Below are 24,143 nucleotides of genomic sequence, written 5' to 3' on the forward strand. Positions count from 1 at the left end.
CAATTTCATTACCACACTTGATCTCACAAAAGGGTATTGGCAGATACTCCCTGGACCCACGTTCCAGAGAGAAGACAGCTTTCCCCACTCTGACAGGGCTGTATCAATTTGTCTGGATGCCTTTCGGCCTCCATGGGGCCTTGGCTATCTTTCAGCACATGATGGATCACCTTCTGAGTCCTCATATCGCCTACGTGGCCTCTTACCTAGACGATGTTGTTATCTATTCTCACCATTGGGAAGAACACTTACTCTGGGAAGCGGTGGTCCTGCAGACCATTCGGAAAGCTTCGTTTCCCATGGCGGCTGACATATCAGTGACGTAGTGAGGCGGGGTGGCCTCCCGAGGACCCGGAGTGGGAAGGTCCCCGCACTGAACCACTACACAGGAATTCTCACCTTGCTCTGAAATCCATTTAAACTCCCTACAGTAACACAAGGTCTGTCTAAAATAGTTTTAAAAAGAACTGAAAATCAATGTTATAGATTTACCCGTTGACCACCGACATCTGCACATACATCCTACGTGTATCTTAGGGCTCATCTAGATGAATAGTTAGTGCACAGCAAGCAGGGGTGTAAATCTAAAATGCACTAGCGTGCCGCGCACTAACTGTCCATGTGGACCTTAGAGTCATAGAATCATTGAACTGGAAGGGACCTCCAGAGATCATCTAGTACAGTCCCCTGCACTCTAGGCAGGACTAAGTGTTATCTAGACCATCCCTGACAGGTGTTTGTCCAACCTGCTCTTAAAAATCCCCAATGATGGAGATTCCACAACCTCCCTAGGCAACTTATTCCAGTGCTTAACCACTCTGAGAGTTAGGAAGTTTTTTCTAATGTCCAACCTAAACCGCCCTTGCTGCAATTTAAGCCCATTGCTTCTTGTCCTATTCTCAGAGGTTAAGAAAAACAATTTTTCTCCCTCCTCCTTGTAACAACCTTGTATATACTTGAAAATTGTTATCATGTCCCCTCTCAGTCTTCTCTTCTCCAGACTAAACAAACCCAATTTTTTCAATCTTCCCTCATAGATCATGGTTTCTAGACTTTTAATAATTTTTATTGCTCTTCTCTGGACTTTCTCCAATTTGTCCACATCTTTCCTGAAATGTGGCACCCAGAACTGGACTTTGCTGCCATACAATAACATTTCTCTAGAGTGCACTGACCTATTCTAGTTTCGAAGCAGAGTAGATCAAAGCGCACGATGGAACTTTCAGTGTGCAGTAGCAAGGTCCACATGGGCAGTTAGTGTGTGGCAGGCTAGTACATTTTAGATTTACACCCCCGCTTGCTGTGCACTAACTGTTCATCTAGACAAGCGCTTAGTAACTCAGCTCACTGTTCTGGTAGGTGAAGCCACCTTAAAATATCCTGTTGTAGCTTCATAGATCTTCCAGATATGACCATACTTGGTGGAAGTGGTTGTGTTGTAGTCTTTGTTCTACAAACTGGATGTTTTGCAAAGTGCTGTGACAGTTCAGACTGCACTGCTGCCAGGTGCAAACAGTTAACTGGGGGAAAGATACAGAGCAACTGAGCAAAAACCAAGTTAACTTAGTGCTTGAGGTGAAAGACAAGTGTATCATGTCCAGAAATTCTATCCTTATGGGAGGGAGCAGTGTCTAATCTCTTTGCTGTCTATAGAATTTGTCGCTGCTTTGCAATAATTGCCCATTTCTGAAAATCACAGGAAAAGCTATGTTCCTGATCCAGAGGGTGTTCCATGCACAGAAATGTGTGTATGCTGCCATCCGCTGCACCCTTAACATGAGCAACGTATGCAGGCTGAAAGGAGCAATAAAGAGCACTCATGGCATGGTAAGATAGCCCACTGGAATCCTCCCCTGCCCTGGCAGGATTCCTTCTAATCAAAAGCCATCTGTGTCCTTGGTCTAAGTCTCTCCATGCAGCCCTTTGTGCACAAGGTATGGCTAGTTTGGAAAATCTGACTAACCCTTCTGTTGCAGGTGGTTCCCAGAGCTTGAGGTCCCACTGCTGCTAACACGATGTGTAGTGGTGCTTCCATTCCAAGCTGCTTCTTGCTGACTGGGAAGCCTGTACTGCTAATAATCTGAGTGGGCCCCTCACCCGAGGAGTCAGGAGGTCTCTCGTTTCATTGTAGCCCTGCACAGAGCATGAGACAAATTCTCCCTGCTTCTCCTGTTTATCAGGAAATCTCCTTCCATTGCTCCCCTAACTCAATCCATAAGGGACCAACTAGTCCTGGAGACACTGGAGCAGTTTCTACCATGCGCCGAGCCCCACTCATCAGTCAGGGGTTATCAGGGAGCCAGGCAGCACTGGCCTTGGCATAAGTTAGGGCAGCCTCCAGGCTTCTCTAACTTATGCCATCAGTGTATGAGCTCTAAGGGACCACATGCTAACTGAAAATCAGTCTAGCATAGCTCCACCCCAATACACCCCCATCCTAGCTTGTGGGGAAGATGGTCAGGAGAAGACTGTTGGTGGCATCCTGGACCTTGTAGGTGGTCCAATCAAATGACTTTGCACAGGGCTCTAGATTTTCCTGAGTCAACCTTCTACTCAGGTAGGATTTGGCTTTAATAGCTCTTATTTTAATGTATTTAAATGGCATTTCTTGAGTGTCAGTTGTCGACAGGAAATGGAAGTTTTTTCCTGTGGTTAACAATGATTTTACTGCTGATACTGCAGATTAAAATGTGATTCTATTAGCACAGATGGCTTTGTACGGGGGCTGTCAAACTATTTTAAAAATTGCCATTAATCACAGTTTTAATTGCACTATTAATAAGAGAATACAGTTTATTTAAATATTTGTGGATGTTGGGGGGAAGTGTGTGTGTGTGTGTGTGTGTGTGTATTGGGGGGAAGTGTGTGTGAGAGAGACTCTGTGTGTATTGGGGGAGTGTGTGAGAGAAACAGAGTATGTGAGACAGAGTGTGTGTGTGAGAGAGAGAGACAGTGTGCGTGTGGAAGTGAGGGAGACAAGAGTGTGTGTTGGGGTTGGGTAAGAGACAGTGCGCTGTCTCTTTAAGCAGAGCACTCACCAGCCTCAAGGCTTGTTCAGACAGCAGCAGCCACAGGCAACTCCCACTTCTCATCCAGAAGCAGCAGCACAGACAGGCTCCCTGTCCCTCCACCCCAGCTCAGTGGAGATCCTGTACATGGGCGGGGGGCGGGAGGGAATGGGACACACTGATATCAGTTTCCCCCCCACCCCGGTCTGCAGAGCAGACAAATTCCAGGGTTCCAGGTCCCCAGCACCTTGGCCAGGGGCAGCTTCAAGATATGTGTGTGGGAGCGGTGGGGGCGATAGGAGCAGCGGCAGCTGCAAAGGGCAGCAGAGCAGCAGGGGGAGGAGGGGCTCCCCTGTTCCGGAGGCACCCCCTGAGCATGGCACACTGAGCTGTGTGGCCCAGTCCACCCACACCCCTCCTGTGCCAGCAGCAGACAGGCTCTCCCTGTTCCCCGACCAGGGGCGGCTCTATGTTTTTTGCTGCCCCAAGCATGGCAGGCAGGCGGCTTTTGGCGGCATGCCTGTGGGCGGTCCACTGGTCACGCAGATTCGTCGGCATGCCTGCGGGAGGTCCGCCAGTGCCATGCCATCGGTGTCCCCGCTGCTGAATTGCCACCGAAGCTGTGGGACTGGCGGACCTCAGGCAGGTACACTGCCGAAAGCCGCCTGCCTGCCGCCCTCACAGCGACCAGCAGGCCGCCCCCTGCGGCTTGCCGCCCCAGGCTTGCGCTTGGTGCGCTGGTGCCTGGAGCCACCCCTGTCCCCAACCCCAGCTCAGCGGTGACCAGGTACATGATCGGAGGGAAGGGAACATGAGGGCATCAGCCCCACCCCAGCTCGGCACAGTCCCGGTCTGGAGCAGCTTGGCTGGGGCAGCTAGAGGGGAAGGGGGCACCTCTGCCCCAGAGGAACGCGGTGGTGCCCCTCTCTGAGCACGGCACCCTGCTGTGCAGTCAAGTGCCTCCCTCCTGGGCAGGAAAACTCTGTTGGATTCACACAGTCAGGGCTTCCAGCTTGTGGCTGCTCCTAGCACCCTCATCCTGACCACGGAGAGGGTCCATGGTAAGATGATACAGCCAAAGGCTGTATCCACAGGACTGGTGGGAGGATAGTGTGAGTCCTGTTCAAGGCCACCAAACCTGCCCCCAAACCTGGTCCCTCCACTCCTGCAGCTCCTTGGAGTTCTTTGAGGCTGATCCTCCATTTCACACAGGATGGGAGATCTCTGTGCAGAGGGTATCCTCCATACACCAGTCTTGGAAGCATGGTTGGACCTTTAGTTATTACTAAGTCCTTACCCCAGACAAACACTTCTCACTTACTGCAGTACAATTCCATTGATTATGGTCCCATTGCACTTCTTCCTTACGTATGTGCAAAGTGCCTCAGGTAACCATGATTCATCCACCGCTGGTTGGGTCATTAGCTTCCCTGACCCGGTGCTGATGGGGAGTGCAACATGAACACTGACCCATGCCCTCCCCCACTGTTGCACTGAAGTACCAGGGCAGGAGAATTTGGCTGAACAAGAGTTTTAGCAAAGAAAAGGCCGAGTAAGAATTTGGTACATTCTGATTAAGGAATCTGATTTAAAATGAAGTTCTCACAAAATTTCAGCCCCTTCTGATCTGGGAACAGAAACTAGGCTCTTTCCGTTTTAAATCAAAGCAAACATCATAGGGAGGGCACAAATATGGGGATTTGAATTTGAACCCCCACCGGCTCCCAAAATTCCAAAGGGCTCAGATTTGAAGTTTCATTTTTGACTTGCGTAATGCAGGCTGAAGTAAGCATCCTGTTGCTGCTGTGAAGGGCCTGGCCATTACTGCAGTCCTTGTGCTCACCTGAGTGGGGCTAGCAGTGCTGGCCACCCCAAAGGGGGCAGGGAAGAGTGAGGAGGTGGGGCAATGGACCTGCACCCTCTGTGCTGGTCAGTGGAGATGAGTACATGCTTTAGAGATGAAGCAACAGGCACACGCCCCTGCACATCAGGGATCCCTAAGAGGCACTGGGGAAGCCTGATGCCTGCTCTACACTTAAAATGTAGGTCAACATAGCTACAGCACTCAGGACTGTGAAAAATACACACCCTTGAGAGCCAGAGCTGTGTTGACCTAACCCTCATTGTAGACACAGCTAGAAAGTTAGGTTGATGTAAGTCCATTTGCATTGACTTAGTTATGTATGTGTCTACACTTAAATGTTTCTCCCACCAGTATAAGTGGCATACTATACTTCCCTGAGCAGTGCAGAACCAGGGTAAACCTACAGAGGTCAATACAGTGCAAGTGTAGATACTATATTAGTTGTGTAAACTCTAACCATCCTCCAACACCTATCCATAATGCTCCTGTTCCCATGACAGTGACTGCTCTGGGCACAATTTTGAACTCCACTGCCCAGGGGTCACAGAGACCACAAGCCCTCCTCCCCCTTTAAAACCGCTGTGTGTTTTTTTTTAAATGCCTTTTCCTGATTCCCCAACTTGGCAAGCTGTCATGACTGGGATGTGGGCAGTCTGACCTAGTAATCAAAGCAGGCGTCAGAAGACAGGCCAGGTCAGATATCAGGTGACCAGAGTCTTAGATATGCCAGAGGGAAGACCGAGAATCAGGTGTCAGGAGGCCAGTAGGGTCAGGTTACTAGGAGATGAGTCAGGCAGTAGGAGCAGGAGGGAGGCAGTCTTAAGCAGGGGGAAACCCAGTTGCATAGACAACTTCCTGTTCCTTTGCTTGGTTTCAATAGAGACAAGGAGCGTGAGGTAATATTTTTTTATTGGACCAACTTCTGTTGGGGAAAAGACAAGTTTTCAAACTTACACAGACCTCTTTGTCAGGTATGGTTTAAATAGAAGCAGGGAAAACTCAGCACTTCCAGAGTTCCACCAATCAGATCCCAGGACTGGAGTCATCTGTCAGAGTTGAGCTTCTAGTTCTGGTGACTGTTAGGAGGTCACTGGTTAGCAGGTTGGAACTTACTGGTTTGTAAGAGCCCTGTGGACCAGAGCTTGAGACTGTGGTCCTAGACACAAGTGCATGTAGCAACTCACCTTTGTAGTGTGCATCCAACTGCCAAACCGACCATGCTGGCTCAATGCACACAGAGAGCTACTAGAGGCAATCCTGCTTGGATAGGCAAGCAGTACTGGATTTCCTTGACCTGTGGAGAGAAGAGTCTCTGTAAGCACAGCTATGGATAGGGCCCTACCAAATTCACGGTCCATTTTGGTCAATTTCACGGTCATAGGATTTTAAAAATAGTAAATTTCATGATTTCAGCTATTTAAATCTAAAATTTCACAGTGTTGTAATTGTAGGGGTCCTGACCCAAAAGGGAGTTGTGGGGGGTCTGCAAGGTTATTGTAGGGGGGGTTGCGGTACTGCTTCTCTTACTTCTGCGGTGCTGCTGGCAGCTGTGCTGCCTTCAGAGCTGGGCAGCTGGAGAGCAGTGACTGCTGGCCGGGAGTCCAGCTCTGAAGGCAATGCCACTGCCAGCAGCAGCGCAGAAGTAAGGATGGCATGGTATGGTATTGCCACCCTTGCTTCTGTGCTGCTGCCTGCAGAGCTGGGCCCTCAGTCAGCAGCCGCCACTTTCCGGTTGCCCAATACTGAAGGCAGCAGCACAGAAGTAAGGGTGGCATGGCATGGTATTGTCACCCTTACTTCTGCGCTGCTGCTGGCAGGGCGCTGCCTTCAGAGTTGGACACCCGGCCAACAGCCACTGCTCTCCAGACGCCCAGCTCTGAAGGCAGTACAGAAGTACAGGTGGCAATACAGTGACCCCTTTAAAGTAACCTTTTGACCCCCCTGCAACTCCCTTTTTGGGTCAGGACCCCCAATATGAGAAACACTGGCCTCCCTCATGAAATCTGTATAGTATTGGGTAAAAGCATAAAAGCATACAAAAGACCAGATTTCACAGGGGGAGACCAGATTTCACGGTCCGTGATGCGTTTTTCATGGCCATGAATTTGGTAAGGCCCTAGCTATGGACCACAGAACCATTGACATCTACAAGCCGATTGCGCTGGCAAAGGGGCATGACAGGGATCAGCAACAATGACACGTGAAAGTGAAGGAACTACATGTAAGTGGGGGAATGGCCCTGCTATCTTGGGGAATTTTCCTGGCTACTATATTACCCTGGTGAAATCAGATGGTAAAAGGATCTGAGTCCTCACCCCAACTCCCTTTACCCGGATGCCTGCCTGACCTCAAGGACTCCTCTTTCTCTCTCCCATGCGGCAAAGTGCTCATAACCGCACTAAGGCTCAGCCCAGAATTCCTGGGGGCTTAACCCCCAGTCTCATTGTGGTTTGCTCAGGACAGGGGCTGGAGTGTCCCACTCTGGGGTACTCTCTCCTCACTGAACACTTCCCTGACCCAGTGATCAAGGAACTCCACACTACAGGCACGGAGACACTGTGAACAATAGTCTCTGGAATTCAAGAAAATTCACAGTCTATTCCTTACACACCCCAGCCTCCTTCCCAGGCCTGGATGTGCTGCAGTGATACCATGGGTAAGACACCTACTCTGGTGTGGCCACATGCTCTAAGGTTCTCGGTGGCAGTGACCCTACTCTCCAGTATCAGCCCTTCCATTGGGTTCACATCCTCCCTCTGAGTCATGTCTTCAAGGCCCTCTTGCCTGGCCATATCTCCCTCTGTTGGGCCCTCTGTGCCCAGAATCCCCATCTCCTTCTTCCAAGCTGCTCACTGCACTTGGTTCCAGTTTACTTGCTGCATGGTGGCCTTCCACTATCTCGGTTCTGGTCCCGTGGATCTCCACTGTAGCTCAGTTCCAGCTCACCATCGATGTATCTGGTCTCCACTGCTCCTCGGTTCTGGGCTGCTGCTCCAGCTCCCCTGGCTTGGCTCTACTCTGGTCTTGGCAGCCCTAGCTCACATGGAGGAGGGGCCCTGGGCTCTCAACTCCCTCATTGGCTTGCTAACCCTGTCAATCTGGCTAACTTGGAGTGCTGGCCTCTCTCTGTTAGCCCTGGGGACCAGTCAGTCCCAGGATCCTGGCTCCTCTTTGACCCTTTGTCTTTCTCCTGGAATTTGGAGATGCCCATCCAAAAAACTCACTAAGTTTCAGTAAGGGGCCAACAGAACCATTATGTATGCGAGGCACACCACAGAGTGAGAGAGGGCAACAAGAGAGCTGGTGCTCCTGCTGCTTTTACAGTGACCCCACCAACACCCCACAGACCACTGGTGGAGCCCAAGATGGAGACTCCTGCTGTGAACAGTGAGAAGGAGGAAAAGGGGGGAGATGCAGCAGAGAACTCAAACCATGCCAAGAGCCAGGCACTGTTTGAAACTTCACAGGAGTCTAGCTAGTGCCCCCAGGTGAGCATAAAGGAGTCTGCTGATGAAAGGGAAGGGAGCATGGGTAAGTGTGTACATGCATTATTCCTGGCAATTATTTTTTTGCTTTTTCTCCCTCAAACTTCACCATCCTTCCTACCTCCCCCCTCACCTTTGTTCCCCATTTAGAAATGCTGTGCCAAACCTCCCGACCTCTCTGTGATGAATACTGGTGCTGGTAGATGTCCTAAGGCAGCAAACTTCCACCTATTCCTTTCTGGATTGGGCATTTGCTTACATGGGTCCAGAAACTTCTGACTCAAGAGGAGTTTTGTAACCATTTATATACAAGATTATTAGGCAAGGGAACTGCTACAGACCAATGGGCTGGAATGGAGCTGGGAAATTTAAGGGAGTTCCACAACAACAGTGAAACAATAGTGCAATCCCTTCCCCCACCTCCAGATGTGCCTAAAACTGTTACCCATCTCCCAAGGCCCAACTCCACTGGTGGTGCACATCAAGCTGAGATGGGCAGTTGGGATCTAGACCACCCATTATACAATCCATTTACTCAAGGGAAAATACTCTAGTGAAGACCAACCCTACAAGGCATGATAGAGCCATGGAAAAGCCAACATAGTGAACATTATTTAGTTAATAAATAAACTCAGCAGTAAAGAAAGGCTTCTTTGTGTATTCACAAAGTATTGGAACATCAGTTTCCAACAAGAGAGCACTGCTGGCATTAGTGGGAGACTGTAGAATTAATTCTGATGCTCCTGCAGGCTTTCAGGCAGGAGCAGTGAATCAAGCCATTTAGCTCTCACTACATTCATTTAAAAAATAGTCTAGGGCTCCCACATTCTTGGCCTCCTTCCCCAGCATGCTTCATTTGAGGTGAAGTTCTTTCACACATGGAAAATATTAGGTTTATCTAAGATATGAAAAGCATGGGCAGTTTTAAGCCAGCTCCAGTATGAGGCGAATGTGGTTGGTTTTTTTTTTTCTGTATTGGTTGTCAGTGATTCATGTCTATTTAGGGACTTTGAACAGATGGAGTAATTGTGGCTATGTCAGGGTGGACTGATTTAAATCAAAGTGATTTAAGGCAACAATTTTAATCATGATTTAAATTAGCAAGTAGGAAGCCTTGATTTAAATTATCAAATTTAATCATCTTTTGCATCTGTACTTCTTAGTTGTTCTCCTTCAGAAAGGTTGATTTTCATTGGTTGGTAACCATTAAAGCATGTTGATTTACAAATAAGCATTGCCTTTATGTAACCCACACACCTCCTGGTGGTGGTGTTCTGTCCCCTGGAGTGGCACTGAGATCACTTAGAGATTAATGAGTCTGGTACAACTTTTGCTAAGAGCCATGTAGCTTTTAGCTCATGCAGTAGAAGCTCATATACTAAACTCCACAGGTCCCAAGTTCAAACCCACCTGCTAACAACCAGGGTTGTTGGTGTTACATTTACACTAAATTTGGTGCTGCTTTTTGCTAACCTGGAAGATACACTAGCTATCTATCTATATCACATGTATTTAAGACTTACTTAAAATAGCTTAACTTTTATTTATTCAGAGTCTTAATTTTTACCTTTTTTATTATGTTTTAGAAGATGGTAAATGACGGATTTTTTATTCACTAGATGATTAATTTTTTTATTGTGATTTTTATCACATTTTATTGGGATAGAAATTCAAATTCAATTAAAATGCAGAAAAACAGCATTTTAATTTTTATATTTAATAAAACTACCTTAGAAGTGCTTGATGCATAAGAAAAAAAGTTTATCAAAGCTTGTTTTGCATTTAAAATTAACCAATTTATTAAATAAAGGAAGTGTTATATATGTTTAATGAATTGAAATGATTGTTTCTGGTCACCATGTCCTTGAAGATTTTAGAACTAGTAGATCTCACCCTCTCATCTAGTTTTTTTTATTCATAGATTGGAAGAGGAAAACAAGCTCTCCCGCTTTTTCAATTCCTGATTGGTGTCTTAACTTTGAATGCACTAGACATTGAACTGAACTAGTTGAATAAACTGAAATAAAGAAAATATTCTTGCTGAAGGAGCTACTGCTGTCAAAAGCTGGTTTTGCACTTAACAAACTCTACTTCCAAGTGGTTAGCCAGTGACTTCCATCAATTAAGTGGTTTGATTTTCTTTAAAACTGAGCAGCAAGCATGTACTGCTTAATATTATTTTCTGTATTAAATTTAAATGATTTTAATAGATTAGAGTAAGTTTAGGTCTAACCTTAAGTTAATTTTAAATAGGTTTATTAAAAAACAACCCTGTATTTAAATTAAATTAAAAAAATCCAATTAAGTAAAATAAAACTGATTCTTTGTTTAAATCATTGATTTTTATCCACCCTGGTTTGTATGGGCTTCTAAGGACCTTGAAGAATCAAACTGGAGCTCAAAGCTGTGTTGTTTTAGCCATGTCAGTCCTAGGATACTAGGGAAACAAAGTGGGTGAGGTAATATCTTATATCGAACCAACTTCTGTTGGTGAGAGAGACAACCAACAGAAGTTGGTCCAATAAAAGATATTGCCTCACCCACCTTGTCTCTCGAAACTGAGTAACACTTTAACCTCCAGTGGGTGAAATGCTTTAAATGATGGTCAAAGCAATATTTTCAGGTAGTTCATCCAAATACTTTCCCTAATGCCAACATTACTTTCCTTTTGCGTGGATTAAGCTTTAGGCCACTGCTTTTTATCCATGTTTCCACTTCATTCAAGCAATGTGTCAGGAAGGGACTCACCATTTCCATGTACTTTCAGGTGGTGGTAAAGCTGGGTGTCGTCTGTAAATTGCTGGCATGTAAGCCTGTATTATCTCCCTATCTTCTCTAAGTCTTTATGTAGATCTTGAATAAGAGCGATGATATGCTAATTCCCTGTGTGACTCTGCATATATGGGTCCTTGTAGAAGCAAAGTTGTCTTTTGGGGTCTTCCAACAAGAAATTAGCAGAGTCCGTTTAATGCAACTCCATCTAAACTTGCCAGCGGCAGTAAAAGAGTGAGCATTATATCATGGTCCCTGGTGTCAAAGGCTGCTGAAAGATCCAGCAGAACGAGTATTGACATTTGACGTGAGGCCGTTATCCATCATTGCTGTGAGTGCTGTCTCTTGATTGGAAGGGATACAAATTACTGGGCAGACCTGACTGGTGGCAACTTGCCACTTTCATTTCTAGGAAGAGAGAACTCAATAAAAATGAATGTCTTGCTGAGACTTTTGAACTGTCTCCAAATCCCTCCATCATACATACTTTATGCTGTTTTTTAAAATATAACAGGATATTTTACATGACTTTATATGACAGGGAAAGGAACTCAGGATCAGTTAGACTATCTATGTCCAAATAACTGACGAGCATCCAAATGAAACAATTGGTTACAAAAGCATATGACTGAAGCAGCCTGTTGTGTATAGTTTTACATGCAACTGTCCACTCTTGAAAGTTTTTGAAGTAACTGGGAACTATAAGTGCTCAACCCCTTTGCAAATCTGGCCACTCAGTTAGATGCTTCTCTGGATCAAGGCCTCTATTACAAACAAACACAACACCAACCAACCAGATAAAACACAACTTTCAAGAGTGGACAGTTGCATGTACAACTATAAGCAATAGGCTGCTTCAGCCATATGCTTTTGTAACCAGTTGTTTCAATTGGATGCTTATCAGTTTCAGTAATTGGTGGTGGTTGCTATCTGCCTTGTCCATTTCACATGCTTGGCCAAGTTCTCTGCCAGATCTGATCCAAACTCAGGAATGTTCATTCTGACAGTAATTCCAACAGTGTGAAATTTTCTTTTAGCTCACATTGAAATGAAAAATCAAAATTTCCCCAAAGATGAAAATTCCCCAAATTTTTGTTGTAGAAATAGCAAACTTTGTTCCGATAAGTCAAAATACTTTGTTTTGACCTTATCAAAATGAAGCACTTCCATAATTTTTCATCAGCAATTTTGACAAAATTGATACATTCCTGTGAAACATTTCAAGTTAGTTGGATTGGCATTTTTTGGATGGAAAACTGTTCAGCTGGAAAATAGTTGACCAGCTCTCTTCTGTGCATCTGCCTCTTCTGCACACAGGGACTGAGGGAACCAAGGAACAGGTATGGCTCCTTGATTCTCTGCCAGGCCTAAAATTAGGGCAGCTGTGGGGCTATTTTGGGCTGTAGCAGCTAGCTTTAATCCCCCAAAGAGAGCCAATTTGGAAACAGCCAATGTATGTCTGCATGTCTGTCCAGCAGAAGCAAAGGGAAGAAACAGTTAAAAGGTTCCTGAATAATGTCAGAGAGAAAAACCAAGATAGCTGACAAAATACATTTAAAGGGATTTTACTTTGCAATGGAACTGACTACACCTGACTAAATGATTTCACTGGGGAGGGCAAAATCAAAGATAGGGATGCATGTGGTGTTGTCACAACCCAGTGGCCTCCTCCCTCAGGGGGCCCCTGGGGAGGCAGATCAACATTGTATGTTGCTAATGCTGTTGTAAGCATCGCAAGGCATTTTGGGCAGGGTTAAAGGTGTGAGTGTGGAGTGGAAGATTCCTTTGCAGGTTGCGAGAGGCCGAAAGGGGAGGAAGGGAGAAGAGAACGGATTAAAGCGATGACTCAGCTCAGCCCAAAGATAAGACACCGGCTCCAGTCCAAGGTCACTGCGCTCGAACATACTCTATACAGCCAAGAAGCTTGAAGCTGTACCTGGATCTTACCCAACCCCAGAAAAATAGGGAGATGGTGAAGGACAGTGAGGGAAAAAACAACTCTCTCACGTCCTTGAAGCCAGTGTGTTTTGGGAATGCTGAGGAGGCCACAGAAAGCCAGTTTAGACTGGTACAAAGAGTATGGGGGACAGAGGTCCCTGAACAAAATGCCCCCAAAAGACCCCAGGACTTAAAACCTTCCTGAGAGCTGAAGCAAATCAGAGATCAACAGCGGACCCCGGACGACCTGTGCACAGGACAGAACTCCCGTCCACCTCTTCCCCCCCGTCTTTGTACATTACACCCAGACTTGGCCAGCCCCAGATAGTGCATGTGTGAGTATGAAAGTGGGTTAGAGTTTGGGGCACTAATGCTTTCTTCCTTCCTCTGAGTGATGTAGGGAACCCCCAGCACTCTCTGCTGTTATTTTATTCTTTTATTAATAAAGCTTTAAAACTTAGACCTTTGGTGTGCTCCTTCATCTCCTCCCCTAACGATCCTGCGGCCTCAGCCTGATCACCTGACGCCTCAGGCAGATTGGTAACAGAAATCTGTCACTGTTTCTGATCCAAAATCTTGAACAGCATGTAGTTGGCAGTTTTGAGCTTAATTATCATGAAAGACATCTCATGGATCAAAAAATACTGAAACAACTTGCTTAGTCACATAGCTTAAATACATTATAAGCAATTTGGATCATCTATGACAGCTTTCATCTCGCCTCCACCGTTCACTTCCTGTATTATTTAGTTTCAAGGAATCTGCGGAACAAAACAAGGAAAACAATTCTCTTATGGAGCTAAAATCCGGATGAGCTCTCATTGTTCTTTTCAAATCTTGTACAGACTATGGTACAAGAACCACCAAATCTTAGAACATTTCATGGAAAGATACATAGTCATATCAGGGAATGGACACAACTCTAGGTTTCAGTATATCGGAGACTGGCATGCTCACAAGAATAATTTCAATCTTCCCTCCATGTAGCTTGGCCCCTCTTTGTCCTTCCACAATCTGGCCCATTGTTTTTTTCCTCTGAATGTTTTCACACACAAATAGATGATCTCAAAGTAATTGTACTGGAAACATGCAGCTTCCCAAGAATGCAGCTGTAATGTCTGGTGATGGTCAACCTTGTGGTAAAGTTGCTTTTAAGAAGTTCAAGCCAGGAATCCATGGCAGAGAATCTCACAGAAAAACAAATCAAGGGCATGGTTAAAAAAGCCTAATGGACCAAGTATGTCTCTAGTGTAGTTCCATGGAAGTGAATGGAGTGACATCAGGGATGAATGTGGTCAAATAGCTGGAGTTAACATTTTGATATGTTTTTTTTTTTTAATGAATGAGAGATGTGTCCATTTAGTTCATCTGGGATATTAATAAGGAAATACAGGCCCAGGACCAGCATATAATAAAAAAAATAAAGTTAGCATTCTCCTAGTTATTCATCTGAAATGCCTTGTAAAGAAAAGTGCCTATAAATCTGTTTAGCACATTCATATAAAAAAGGAAGTAATAACCATACCGTATGTGCAATAAAAATATATTTTCCTGGTAAAAAAGATTAATTCTTAGATGAACATCCATCTCCCTAGCAAAGTTTGATTCTTTGTAGAGACATATTAACTACCCTCAAAAATTGGAATCTCAAGGAGGGTACAGTTCTGCCCTTAATTAAAACTCATTAAACTCAAAGGGGTTATACATGTGTAAAGGAGGGCAAAATACAACTATGAATGTTTGTAACAAATGCACGTGTAAACGTTCCTTCAAAGATTTTTAAATTCCTTAAAATATGCCTTGCAAATTGTGGCGTTGCACTCTATGTGATTTTATGAAAATATGCTAATGAGTGTGAATATAATGTAACTGGAATTTGCTTCATGCAAAAGGTCTCTTGTAAGGTATCATTACAAAGCTTATAATCTATTGAGTGTGGTCATCCTATTTGTATAAATGTATCACTCTTGTATCTGAAACTAGAAATATGAAATATAACTCTGAGGGCCTATTGTAGTTATGCAAAGTGTGGGCCATTAATGGTGGTTTGGAATCTTGATGGCTCCCATCAACCAGGACAATTGACTGTGGATGGCTCTGTTTGCTTGCAGGCCTTCCTGTGACTCAGGCTGGGAGGAAGGAGGGCTTGAAGTCTTACAGTGACATGTGATCATGTCACCTGAACTGGAATCCATCTCTAACCTGGTGCTTTTCCATTTAGAAGGAGGGGTGGGAACCCAGAGAGAGACAAAGGATTCCCGCCTTGTGCAAAAGCTATATAAGAGGATGGAGCAGAACAAAGGGGGCTGTAGTCATGAGAAATCCCCTAGCCACCACTGAGCTGGAACAAGGACTGAAACAGGGGAAAGGATTGGGCCCAGACAAGGAAGGTGTCCAGTCTGTGATAGAAGCTTATTGAAACATCTGAGGGTGAGCTTTTATCTGTATTCAGTTTTCTTACTGTACTAGGCTTAGACTTGCGTGTTTATTTTATTTTGCTTGGTAATTCACTTTGTTCTGTCTGTTATTACTTGGAACCACTTAAATCCTACTTTTTGTATTTAATAAAATCACTTTTTACTTATTAATTAACCCAGAGTATGTATTAATACCTGCGGGGAGAGGCAAACAGGTGTGCATATCTCTCTATCAGTGTTATAGAGGGCTAACAATTTATGAGTTTATCCTGTATAAGCTTTATACAGGGTAAAACGGATTTATTTGGGGTTTGGACCCCATTGGGAGCTGGACATCTGAGTGTTGGAGACAGGAACAATTTTTAAGATGTTTTCAGTTAAGCCTGCAGTTTTGGGGGCATGCGTCAGACCTGGGTCTGTGTTTGTAGCAGGCAAGCATGTCTGGCTCAAACAAGACAAGGTTTTGAAGTCCCAAGCAGCCAGGGAAAACAGGCTCAGAGGTAGTCTCAGCACATCAGTTGGCAGTTTCAAGGGGGGTTCTGTGATCCAACCCATCACACAAATATTACCATATTTACCGAACTGAGGTGTGTTTTTAAATAAATACATGCAAATAGAAGGTTCACATCCTACTTTTTTCTTTCTTTTTTTTACTTAACCTCAACAATGTCCTTTTATATGAATACAAGCAGTGGCATTTTTTGATGAAGATAGTTAATTAATTAATAATTAGTTAATAATTGAATCCTGATTCTTTATTAATTTTCACATATTGTGCTTTTCAATGGGAATCACAAATTATGACAACAAGTGCCAAAAGAAATATCTTCAGCTTGTAGGCTGCAGAACACGTGCTACCATTCAGTTAATTCATGACAATAATTTGGAAGGAGTCTAAGATGGACACAGCTGGTGTGCAATCAGTGCCTCATTATTAACTGAGCAAAATATGACAGTAATCCCAAATTAATTTCTGATAACTATCCATGCAAATTGCTTTGCAATAGCCCATAATAATAATGTAAAAAGGAATTGCTACTAAGATACATATTTGTAATCTTTCCTGTACTGTTGTGCATATTGAATTTAATAAATATGTACAAAATATTATAGACATGTACAATAGAAGTAGAAACTCACATTGGAAAAGTGGCAGTTCTTATAGATTGTGATTGGAGCCCTGCAAATATTAGGATTAATTTCTCTATTCACAGGGCCCAATCATGCAAAGATTCATATAAGTGCTTAACTTTAAGCATGTGCATAGTCCTGTTGAGTTCAATAGAACTTCTCCCATGTGTTATGTTCACACCATACGCACAGAGAAGTTCAATAAAAACATAAATCCTCTTGCTGCAAGATTACAACATAACTCTATTTTATTTCTTAGAATTCACAATGATAACACAGAAGAACCCAAACACAGAGAGAGGAAAAACAGGTTGCTCCCTAAGGCAGTGAAGCACAACTCACCCACCCTTGCTTTAAGCTGGCTTTTTCTAGACAGGCTATCTGCTGACTCACTCAGATGACCCAGATCACATGTATTCCCTAAGAGCCCTTTAGCCTGCAAGCAGGACCAGGAAATCTATCACACTTAAAATGATAGCTCATTAACTTGTCAATTTTTAACCAGTTTCCAGTGCACCACAGTGGGCTTAAAGTTTAAGCATATGCTTAAACCTTTGCAGGATTGGAGCAGTAGGGTGTGATCCAAAGCCCACTGAAATCAATGGCAAGCCTTCCATCGACTTCGATAGTCATTGGATTGGATTATACTCTTAATGAGCATTCTGTTGGATGGCTCCAAAATTAGGGTTACCATACGTCCGGATTTTCCCGGACATGTCCGGCTTTTGGGGGCTCAAATCCCCGTCCAGGGGGAAATCCCCAAAAGCTGGGCATGTCCGGGAAAATCGGGAGGTCAGCCGGGCCCGCGGGGAGCCGGGCCCGCAGGGAGCCGGGTCAGCCGGGCCCGTGGGGAGCCGGGTCGGCCAGGCCGCGGGTCGGCCGGGCCGGCGGGGAGCCGGGTCGGCCGGGCCGGCGGGGAGCCGGGTCGGCCGGGCCGGCGGGGAGCCGGGCCCGCGGGGAGCTGGGCCGGCCGGGAGGCGGGCCGGCGGGGAGCCGGTCAGCTGGGCCGGCGGGGAGCCGGGCCCGCGGGGCCGGGAGCCGGGGGATGCGCCGGGCCGCCGGGGGCCGGCAGTGCTGGGCGGGCCGGGGGTGGTCGGCGGGGGCCGGCACCCCAGGGCCCGAGCTGACCCAGGCTGGAAACGCCGGGGGGCCAGCCTGGGCCGCGCCTCCTCCCCCCACACCCCCCTTACCTGCTTCAGGCTTCCCGCAAATCAAATATTCGCGGGAAGCAGGGGAGGGGGCGGAGACTTTGGGGAGGGGGCGGGGTTGGGCGGGGCTGGGGGCAGGGCCGGGGGCCGTGGAGTGTCCTCCATTTGGAGGCACAAAATATGGTAACCCTATCCAAAATGATTCGAATAACTCAAATGAAAACAAGGCATTCCTTACTTCAGCATAGGCCCCACAACCTGTGTAGAGGAGGAAGAAGGCCTCAAAGGTAACAGACTGGTACAAGAAGAACCCAATTGCCAATGACTGTTCAGATCAGGGTTTAACCACTGCTTCTGAAATGGAGCTTACCATAGTTTGTTCTGTCTTCATTTGAAGTTAAACTCTGCTCAGGACTAGTTCCGTTACAGCCATGTCAGACACTCATTATCAGCAACGGGTAATTTTCCTAATGCAAACAAGATCTTTGTGCGCTGCAGAACAGTGAAGCACAGTGTCTCTGTCTCTCTAGCTTCTCAAGAGTTGATGGGAGCAGGGACGCAGCTAGTGGAGCTGCAACCAGATGGATCCACTGCCCAAACCCCCACTAGGGAGGAAAGCAAAGGAGGTACAGATAATCTTGCATCTCAGAGACTGCAGGCACTCCCATGAAGCAGCAGAGGGGCCATTCCAAACCTATGAGAAGGATTCCTTTCCCAATTCCCCAGCTCCTGCATGGAATTTCTGCACTAAAACTCTTTATTCAGTCTTTTCACAGTGTTCAGGATTTGCTGCTCAGTCCTTAGTTGCAACAAGCTTTCATTGAAGTCAGATAATATTTAGAAGGCATTTTGAACAAGAAAAGTACAATATGAATATGATTATTAACTACAACTAAGATTTCTATTTGTAAAAGCAAATTTAAGGTAAGTTTGAAAGTATTATAGGTTTGTCCTCATTGTAAATGTACACTAGTATATAAGTGTAAAAGTATAATCAAGTGTAAAAATATAATTAGGCAGGCCCAAAAAGAATTTGAAGAGCAACTAGCAAAAGCACAAAGACTCATGCTAAACATTTGTAAGTACATCAGAAGCCGGAAGCCTGCCAGATGATCTGGAAAAGAGGGTAAACAGTGAAGTGGCAAAATTTGCAGATAATAACTATCTTGAGTAATTTTGTAAGTCCAAAGTTGACTGCAAAGTGTTGCAAACGGATCTCACAAAACTGGGTGACTGGGCAACAAAATGGCAGATGAACTTCGGTGTTAATAAGTGCAAAATAATGACCACTAGGAAACATAATCCCAACTATGCATACAAAATGATGGGGTCAGATCTTGGAGTCATTGTGGATAGTTCTCTGAAACCATCCACTTCATGTGCAGCAGCAGTCAAAAAAGCAATGATAGAAGTCATTAGGAAAGGAATAGATCCGTGATACTCAGACTGAGGCTTGCGAGCTGCAAGTGTGGTTTAATTATTAACTAATCTAAGTTATTAACCAATCAGAATGCTTTTACTATGTTCTTAACCAATTGTAGTTGATAAAATAATAATACTTGATCAGTCATTTTGCTGTGAGAATAATGTATACTATATATATATAGTAAATGAAACAATGAATTCACACTACTGTGTCTCTTTTGGGTAATGTTGATTACTAATTTGGCTCCTGAACCACTGAGGTCTGAGTATCACTGGAATAGATAATAAGATAGTAAATATCATAATGCCATTATATAAATCCATGGTACACCCACGTCTTAAATATTGCATACTGTTCTGGTCACTCTATCTCAGAAAAGATATATTAGAATTGGAAAAAGTACAGAGAAGGGCAACAAAAATTATTAGGGGTATGGAACAGCTTTCATATACAGAGAGATTAAAAAGACTGGGACTGTTCAATTTAGAAAAAATATAACTAGTAAAGGTCTATAAAATCATGAATGGTGTGGAGAAAGTGAATAAAAAAGTGTTCTTTACCCCTTCACATAATACAAGAACCAGGGATCACCCAATGAATTTCATAGGCAGCAGGTTTAAAACAAACATAAGGAAATACTTCTTCACACAATGCACAGTCAACCTGTGGAACTCATTGCCAGGGGATGTGTGAAGGCCAAAAGAATAACTGGATATAAAAAAGAATTAGATAAGTTTATGGAGAATAGGTCCTCAATAGCTATTAGCCAAGATGATCAGGGACACAACCCCGTGCTCTGGGTGTCCCTAAACCTCTGACTGCAAGAAGCTGAGACTAGATGACAGAGCATGGATCACTCGATAATTGCCCTCTTCTGTTCATTCCCTCTGAAGCATAGGGCACCAGCAACTGTCAGAAGTCAGGATACAGGACTAGATGGACCATTGGTCTGATCCAGTATGGCCGTTCTGACATTCTTATAACCAAATGGTGCATATGCAAAGAACTTGGAAAAACCAACAAAATTTTCAATAGCAAATGTAAGTTCCAACAGCAAAATACTGTATTGTGTGCTGTTAAGACTTATTCTGTCCTTAAGCCATGCCTTTGTACTGAGATTCACATCAGCATTCATGAGAACAACATGGACATTGAATAATAAATAATACTTATAAATAAACAATAACAATATATAATACATTTAATAATAAGTAATACCCATACTTAGCATTTTACATTTTCAAACCATTTAAATACTTGGGGTGAAATTCTTCACTGCTTTGTGCCTTGTATTATCGTTTACAGTTGTCTGCTCTCCTAAGATCTGGCACAGCAGCTATACTCTGCCCTCTGTATCAGCGAGCTCTCTGGCCTTGTTTTCATTAGGGAAAAAAAAACAACTTTCTGTAATGAAGAAAAAAAGTTTGACAGGAAATTTTTGACTAGCCCTACTTAGAAGCACAAGACTCAGTGAAAGCCAATGTGACTTGTGCTCCTAAGTCTCTTAGGCTCTATTGAAAATTCTACCTAGTATCTCTTGTTTTTCCTACTGGTGTCACCCTCCCCAGGGTTGTGACTTTATGGCACAATCTGAACCTAACTGGGATATGTTGACCTAAAGACTCCTTGGATGATCTCTGCAGGAGGATGAACCTCCTATGTGACAAGTGTTACTTTCTAATTTGAAAATGTATATACAACAAAACCACAGAAGGCTGTCCCCTGATACTGCTGTAATGTCCAGCTACTGTAAGTTAATTGGTCTCCCAGGGGCCAGTGGAAACCTCCATTTGGCGAAACTTTCCTTTCCAGATATGCAATTTTCTCTCTGCTAAATATAATTTATGATGGCAAGAACATGAAAATAAAATGTTATTTATTCTGCAAGTGCTGTCTGAATAGTGTATACCTCGCATTGCTCTTAGGAAAATGCCACCATGCAATCTGATGTTAAAATGCCATTTTATTCTGGTAAGTGACCATAGGGTTGGCACCCTGATGTTCCATTTTCATTGTCTCACAATGATTTCCATGCACTCTGTGTACAGGTAAAAAGATATTGTTTCTGACTGCCAGCCCTGCAAACTCAGTTTGGGATCTGACAGTGAAGCTGTTCTTTCCTTTTTGTCTACCATCACTGCTAATTGCACCCAGAGTTACCCCTGTGTGACTCTTTGGGTATGTCTACACTTGGAGCTGGGGGTGTCATTCCGAGCTTGAGGAGACTTACTTGAGCTAGCTCTAGTCAAGTTAGCGCACTAAAAATAATAGCGTTGCCATGATAGCCTGGGAAGCAGGGAACCATGGGATGGGCTAGTCACCCCGAATACAAATCCGCCCAGATCCTACACGTAGTCGAGTGGCTAACCTGAGCCGCTGCCCGTGCGACCACAGCCACACTACTATTTTTAGCATGTTAGCTCAATGAGAGAAAGAACAAGTATGTCTCCTCAAGCTTGGAATCACACCCCCAGCTCGGAGTGTAGGCATACCCTTAGTCTTCAGATTCCACCCGCAGTGACATCTGGCAACCCCCTGCCCTTCAGTGGGTTTGCCCAGATGTGGCTGATTGAAAATTTACAAAATATTCTATTGATGAGGGAAGAAGGAAGAAAATCCAGCTCACTCCCTCTTATTTCTGTTGGTTCTATTTGTAGTGCTCGTGCAGTTAAGAGAGAGCCCTATAATTGCTTTAGGTATATTGATATAGAGAGATAAAGATGGATCCAATTCCTCAGTTAGAGTTGACTGAATTGTATAGAATAAATGATTAATTACCAATCAGTTGACCAGCTCTATAGAAGCTAGTTTGTGCCTTTAGGCCTAGCTTTGAGCAAAGGGTGGTGTGTAAATTACACCCCCACAAGGAATAGCCCCAGGACCATTGTACTTCAGAGACATCCCTCTGAGATACAATTCCCTTTCTGCTTTCCCCTCGCTGTGAGGGGGTAGTAATTTGCTGCAATCTTATACCAACAGCAAATTATGGACACCCCTCATACCAAACTCAGCTGCATTTGCTGGTGTGTTGGAGGAGGACCCAAAACTCAAGCAATTCCCTTCTACTAACTACCTACATACTCCGGAGGGGTGACGACAAATATGCAGGTTCTCTTACTCCTATGTGCCTGGCCCCAAGGTTCAAGAAGGCTGTGTGTCGGCCTAAGCTGGCTCCAACCTCCCCTTGCTCCCTGCTATACGCATGCAGACCAAGTCACAATCTATTATTTTTATGTATTATTTGTATTGCAGTAGTGCCTAGGGACCCCAGTCTTGACTCATGGATTCTCAAAGGTTATAAAGCCAGAGGCACCATCGTGATTATCTAGTCTGATCTCCTGTATAACACAGGCCAGAGAACTTCCCTGAATTAATTTCTCTTTGAACTAGATTAGAGCATATCTTTTAGAAAAACATCTAATCTTGATTTAAAAATAGACAAGGACCCTATTGTGTGAGGTGCTGTACAATCACACTGTTTGTGGAGTAAAGTACCTGAGTACCCTTCATGGTTTTATTACTGTGCATTGATTATTTATTTGTATAGTGCCACTAGGTACTAGGGTCCTTTCACTGAACAGTTTGACTGCGTCATCCTCCTTCAGTTACTCCACAGTGCTAGTAACAGAGAGAGAAAATAAATTATTGACAGCAATAACAAAGCTCTAATTCTGTCACAGTGCTGTTGTGCTCTCATAAACAATAACAGCAAAGGAGTCTGTGGTGTCACCAGAGCCCAGTGATGGAGTAGTAGCTCCATAAAATCAAAATTCCTCTTAGTTTTTATTTGATCTAATATGTAGATCTGACAAAATCTAGCTGACAAAAAAAAATTAAATGGAAAAAACAGAAGGAAATGCTGACACAAGGCCACAGCCTCCATGGTCGCTCAGGTGCACTTGATGCTTTTTATGTCTGGGGCTGCTCTGAGCTGGTCCATTCCCCAATACTGGTTAGAGAAGCTGGAAGGTTACTCTAATCTGTACTAGCTGACAATTTCCCCCAGAGGCTATTACAGCAGCTAGGGATTGCAGGAGTGCAGGACAGCTCCAGCCATGACCCCTTTGACCGATTGTGCCCCCTGTTCCAGCTATAGGGAGGGAGTGCATAGGTGGCTTTTCAACACAGAAGATTCTTTGCACACAGAAGAAATCCTCCAAGGGCTGGAACCACAGGGTTTAGGGCTGTTTCCTGCCTCTGCAGTGATGCAGAGTGACTAGAGGATGGTCCATGATCGGTGCCAAACCATGCACGTTTGCATGTGTAGACTTCACATATTTTATGGAGATTACTTTTTTTGTATGTTTTCAAACTCAGCTCACAATGTGAATGCACAACAAGTTAAAGGAGAATTGTTCCAATATTTGTATATTTTTCCACTATGTAATTGCAAAAATTCAGATAATTTTCAGTTATGTCGCATTCTTCTAGGCACAATAACACGCATTTTGCATTGCTGCTTCATCTTGTTTTTCAACAGATTGCACTTGTAAGTGGTAATAGAGGTAGTTGTACAGCAACCCAGATGCTGTATTGCACTGCAGATAATGTCTCATCTTTTGCAATGTATTCAGTTGCCATAAGCACAGCTGGATGCCCTGCAACTTGAATCAATTAAGGCAGGCTAATCAGGGCACCTGGGTTTTAAAAGGAGCTCACTTCAGTTTGTGTTGTGAGTGTGAGGAGCTGGGAGCAAGAGGCGCAAGGAGCTGAGAGGGTGTGCTGCTGGAGGACTGAGGAGCACAAGCGCTATCAGACACCAGGAGGAAGGTCCTGTGGTGAGAATAAGGAAGGTGTTTGGAGGAGGCCATGGGGAAGTAGCCCAGGGAGTTGTAGCTGTCATGCAGATGTTACAGGAGGCACTATAGATAGCTGCAGTCTACAGGGTCCTGGGCTGGAACCTGGAGTAGAGGGCGGGCCCGGGTTCCCCCCAAACCTCCCAATTGACCTGGAC

Source organism: Chrysemys picta, chromosome 1 (assembly GCF_011386835.1).
Source record: "Chrysemys picta bellii isolate R12L10 chromosome 1, ASM1138683v2, whole genome shotgun sequence".
Taxonomy (NCBI): Eukaryota; Metazoa; Chordata; order Testudines; family Emydidae; genus Chrysemys; species Chrysemys picta.